Below are 6,162 nucleotides of genomic sequence, written 5' to 3' on the forward strand. Positions count from 1 at the left end.
AACAAAGCTTTTCATTTATACCTGGGTATATGTAACAAGAAAGTAATTTAATTCACTAATTGAAGCTCCCCTCTCCCCTCCGTCAGTGCTGCGCATATCGTTCAATTCAGCACTGCCAATCCGGCAAAGTTTAGTTTAGTCGAGAGATACGGCGCGGAAACAGGCACTTGGTCTCACTTAGTCCGCGCCGGCCAGCGATCCACGCACACTGTCACTATCCTACACACACGAGGGACTATTTTACAAAAGTGTGTCTTTGAACTGGGAAGAATCCGGAGTAGATTTGAATATGTGGCATATTGCGTCCAGTATTGGGAAGGAAGGAAGCTGTTCCGAAGGGACAGACAATACAATACAATATACCTTTATTGTCATTGTACAGGGGTACAACGAGATTGGGAATGCGCCTTCCATACGATGCAATAAATTAATTAGCTAATCAGTATAAATTTACACAACCCAGTGAAACGAAATTAGAAACAGTTTTAAAACAGAATAAAAGGTCTGTGCCGGTTCACTGTGCGACCGGTTCATAGCAGCTATGGTCCTGGGGATGAAGCTGGAGGTGCGGGCGTAGAAGGCCTTGTAGCGTCTGCCCGATGGTAGAATTTCGAACAGACGATTGCAGGGGTGTGAGGAGTCTTTGTGAATGCTGGTGGCTTTTCTGAGGCATCGTATGTTGTAGATGTCCTCCAAGGCTGGTAGCTGTGTTCTGATAGTCGTCTGAGCTCCATGGACAACCTGCTGAAGAGCTCTCCTCTCTGCCTCTGTGCAGCTGAGGTACCACACAGGGATGCCATGCATTAGGATGCTCTCTATGGTGCAGCGGTAGAAGGTCGTCAGCAGCTGTTGGGGCAGACCAGATGTTTTCAGTGTTCTCAGGTAGAACAATCATTGCTGCGTCTTCTTGACCAGCGCAGTGGACCATGTGAGATCCTCCGAAATGTAAGTACCCAGAAACTTGAAGCTGGACACTCTCTCCATACTGTCCCCATTGATAAAAATTGGAGCGTAATCCCCGTTGTGTGATCTACGGAAGTTGATGATCAGCTCCTTGGTCTTGGAGGTGTTTAGGGACAGGTTGTTAACTGAGCACCAGTCCACCATGTTACCCAAGGGGCTCTGCACAACAAGATTGCTAACTAATCCTTCCTCATTACACAATACCCAGTCTAGCATGCCTTATCCTCTAGTTGGTTCTTCAACATATTGGTTTAAAAGCCATCCCATATACATTGCAGGAAATTCTCATCAGCACAGCTACCTATTTGGTTGGCCCAATCTATATGTCGATTAAAGCCACCCATAACTGCTGTACCTTTGCTCCAGGTATCCCTAATTTCCTGCTTGATGCTATCCCCAGCCACCCGACTGCTGTTTGGTGGTCTGCCCCAACAGCTGCTGTATACAAGTCCAATAAGTGTTTTCTGCCCTTGGCTATTTCGCAGTTCTACCCATACCGATTCTATAGCATCTAAGCTAATGTCTCTCCTTGCTATTGCATTAATCCCTTTAACCAGCAATGCCACCTTTCCTTCCTTTGTGTCATCCTTCCTGAATATTGAATACCCCTGCATGTTTAGCTCTCAGCCTTGGTCGCCCTTGAGCCGTGTCTCCGTCATTCCAACTATATCATATCCCTTTATTCACAAAATGCTGAGTAACTCAGCAGGTCAGGCAGCATCTCGAGAGAGAAGAAATGGGTGACGTTTTGGGTCGAGACCCTTCTTCAGACTGATGTCAGGGGGGCGGGACAAAGGAAGGGTATAGGTGGAGACAGGAAGATAGAGGGAGATCTGGGAAGGAGGAGGGGAAGGGAGGGATAGAGGAACTATCTAAAGTTGGAGAAGTCGATGTTCATACCACTGGGCTGCAAACTGCCCAGGCGAAATATGAGGTGCTGTTCCTCCAATTTCCGGTGGGCCTCACTATGGCACTGGAGGAGGCCCATGACAGAAAGGTCAGACTGGGAATGGGAGGGGGATTTGAAGTGCTCGGCCACCGGGAGATCAGTTTGGTTAATGCGCTGGTGTTCAGCGAAGTGACCTGCGCTTGGTTTCGCCGATGTAAATAATTTGACATCTAGAGCAGCGGATGCAATAGATGAGGTTGGAGGAGGTGCAGGTGAAGCTTTGTCTCACCTGGAAAGACTGTTTGGGTCATTGGATGGAGTTGAAGGGGGAGGTAAAGGGACAGGTGTTGCATCTCGTGCGGTTGCAGGGGAAAGTGCCCGGGGTTGGGGTGGTTTGGGTAGGAAGGGACGAGTGGACCAGAGAGTTACGGAGTGAAGGGTCTCTGCGGAACACAGAGAGGGGAGGGGATGGGAAGATGTGGCCAGTGGTGGGGTCCCGTTGTCTTACCCTCAACAACTTCTCCTTTGACTCCTCCCACTTCCTCCAAACCAGAGGCTGAGCTATGGGCACTCGCATGGGCCCTAGCTACGCCTGCCTCTTTGTCGGGTACGTCGAACAATCCCTGTTCCAGACATACACTGGCCCCATCCCCGAACTCTACCTCCGCTACATCGACGACTGCATTGGTGCTACCTCTTGCACCCATGCAGAACTCACTGACTTCATACACTTCACCTCCAATTTCCATCCTGCCCTTAAATATACCTGGACTATCTCCGACATCTCCCTCCCGTTTCTGGACCTCACCATCTCCATCACAGGAAACAGACTAGTGACGGACATTTACTATAAACCCACTGACTCGTGCAGCTATCTGGACTACACTTCTTCCCACCCGGTCCCCTGCAAAAAGTCTATCCGCTACTCCCAATTCCTCCGTCTATGCCGCATCTGCGCCCGGGATGAGGTGTTTCACACAAGGGCTTCCGAGATGTCCTCGTTCTTCAGGAAACGGGGCTTCCCCTCCTCCATTATAGATGAGGCTCTCACTAGGGTCTCTTCTACATCCCGCAGCTCCGCTCTTGCTCCCCCTCCCCCCACTCGCAACAAGGACAGAATCCCCCTCATTCTCACCTTCCACCCCACCAGCCAGCGGATCCAACATATTATCCACCAACATTTCCGTCACCTACAACGGGACCCCACCACTGGCCATATCTTCCCATCCCCTCCCCTCTCTGCGTTCCGCAGAGACCGTTCCCTCTGTAACTCCCTGGTCCACTCGTCCCTTCGTACGCAAACCACCCCAACCCCGGGCACTTTCCCCGGCAACCGCACGAGATGCAACACCTGTCCCTTTACCTCCCCCCTCAACTCCATCCAAGGACCCAAACAGTCTTTCCAGGTGAGACAAAGATTCACCTGCACCTCTTCCAACCTCATCTATTGCATCCGCTGCTCTAGATGTCAACTTATTTACATCGGCGAAACCAAGCGCAGGCTCGGCGATCACTTCGCTGAACACCAGCGCTCGGTCCGCATTAACCAAACTGATCTCCCGGTGGCCAAGCACTTCAACTCCCCATCCCATTCCCAGTCTGACCTCTCTGTCATGGGCCTCCTCCAGTGCCATAGTGAGGTCCACCGGAAATTGGAGGAACAGCACCTCATATTTCGCCTGGGCAGTTTGCAGCCCAGTGGTATGAACATCGACTTCTCCAACTTTAGATAGTTCCTCTGTCCCTCCCTTCCCCTCCTCCTTCCCAGATCTCTCTCTATCTTCCTGTCTCCACCTATACCCTTCCTTTGTCCCGCCCCCCTGACATTAGTCTGAAGAAGGGTCTCGACCCGAAACGTCACCCATTCCTTCTCTCCCGAGATGCTGCCTGACCTGCTGAGTTACTCCAGCACTTTGTGAATAAATCGATTTGTACCAGCATCTGCAGTTATTTTCTTATATCATATCCCTTAACTACTATCTGTGCATTCAATTCATCCACCTTATTACGAATGCTCCTCGCATTAAGGCACAAAGCTTTCAGATTTATTTTTCTTATCTCCCTTCTACCTTTTGCTTCTGTCCTTTTATGGCCCTCTGTCTCCTTGCATTGGTTCCCTTCCCCCCTGTCCTGTTAGTTTAAACGTGACCTTTCCGACACTCTCTTTCCCGTTAGCTGCACGCGCACTTTGTTGACCACCCCCCCACATTTTAGTTTAAATGCACCCGTGTAGCACCAGCAAACCTGCCTGACAGAATGTCGGTCCCCTTCCAATTAAGGTGCAACCCGTCCCTTTTGTACAGGTCACCCCTGCCCCAGAGATTCCAGTGATCTAGAAATCTAAATCCCTGCCCCCAGCACCAACTCCTCAGCCACACTTTCAGGTCATGTTGTAGTTCTATAAGTCATTGGTGAGGCTGCGTTTAGAGTAATGTGTTCAGTTCACGGCACCGTGTTATAGGGAAGATGTTGTCAAGCTGGAAAGGTTACAGAGAAGATTTATGAGGATGTTGCCAGATCTAGAGGGTGTGGGCTATCGGGAGTGGTTGAGTAGGCTGGGAATCTATTCCTTGGAATGTAGAAGGATGAGGCGTGATCTTATAGAGGTGTATAAAATCATGAGAGGAATAGATCGGGTAGATGCACAAAGTCTCTTGCCCAGAGTAGGTGAATCGAGGACCACCTACGTTTAAGGTGAAGTGGAAAAGATTTAATAGGAATCTGAGGGGTAACTCTTCCACACAAGGTTTGGTGGGTGTCTGGAACAAGCTGCCAGAGTAGGTAGCTGAGGCTGGGACCATCCCAACATTTAAGAAACAGTTGGACAGGTACATGGATAGGACAGGTTTGGAGGGATATGGACCAAAGGCAGGCAGGTGGGATAAGTGTAGCTGGGACACGTGTGGCCAAGTTGGGCCGAAGGGCCTGTTTCCACACTGTATCACTCTCTGACTATAATTAATGTGGTAATAAAAATAATTAATTCATTAAAAATCTTTTGGCCAGTCCTTAATGTACAGGGAGTATAGTGAGAGGCTGCGAAGACACCCTTACAGAGGAGGTGAGTATGATCGTAAATGTTGCATCACCTGTCTTTGCTGATTGTGGTCTGTGATTCCGGAGATGACGATCCAGTGGCAGATATGGATGCTGACTCCGGTCCAGGTGTTCGGCGATATGTTTGGTTGGGACTATGGCGTTGAAGACAGAAGACTGCCATTGCTATTTTTGGTATTCAGATATTCCAGGGATGAACGTAGGCGCAGGGAGATGGCGTCTGCTGCAGACCAGTTGGGATGGCAGGCAAACCTTTGTTGATCAAGGCCGTCTGCGAAGCAGGAAGAATTCATGTGTGTCATGACCGCTTCTCCAAGCACTTCACGACTGTGAATGTCAGAGCAACTGGACGGGAGACATTCAGGCACATAACCTTGTGTTTTTTTTTACACCGGGTTCAGTGATATTCTTAAAGTAGATGGGGATCTGGGAATGGAGTTGGGGGAGGTTGAAGATGTCTGCCAAAACAGCCAGCTAATCCTCGCAGTTTCTCTTGACGTGCCCGGGGACTCCATCTAAGTCTGTTGCTTTGCTCCACCCCAGTATTTTCCACTCTCGTCCAGAAGCCTTTCTGCTTTTATCCTTCAAGAAACGCACTCGAGTTCCCCATATTTTGCCTGACCTACTTTCCAATGCACATATGTTGCAGATCCCTTGGATTCAACAGTTTCACCCTTGTTACCAATGGGTGTAGATTTACTCTGCGTCATCTTAAATATTTCCCACGTTTTAACTTACTTATTTATCTTTGCTTCTCCCCCTCGGGTAACTGCAATTTATAACCGTTGCCCGCACTGTGACCTGGTAATGTTTCACAAACATGGTAAACACACCCATCCCGAAGGCTCTAGCGATATTCTCTGCTGGTGATCCACCCACCTGCCCAGCTTTGCCCCTTCACAGTGAATACGCAATAGCAGACGCCCCACCCCCCCCCCCACCAGCTGCACGGCCTCAATTTGGAATCATGGGGTCCTTGCCGCATGCGGCTTCACTAAGTTTGGAGAATGAGATGCCATATGTCCCCCTCCCGCTACCACCCTCCAGTTAATAATTCAATTCAGCTGAAGAAGGGTCCTGACCCTAAACGGCACCAATTCATGTTCTCCACAATGACGCTTGACCTGCTGAGTAACTCCAACACTTTGTGTCTATTCTTGTAAACTAGCATCTGCAATTCCTTGTCTTCTGCACTTCATAAGAAGCACTGGTCAAAAATAATGAGTGATGTTTGCAGTTGAGGCAGTGGACTT

The sequence above is a fragment of the Rhinoraja longicauda genome, chromosome 32, assembly GCF_053455715.1.
Source record: "Rhinoraja longicauda isolate Sanriku21f chromosome 32, sRhiLon1.1, whole genome shotgun sequence".
Classification (NCBI taxonomy): Eukaryota; Metazoa; Chordata; class Chondrichthyes; order Rajiformes; family Arhynchobatidae; genus Rhinoraja; species Rhinoraja longicauda.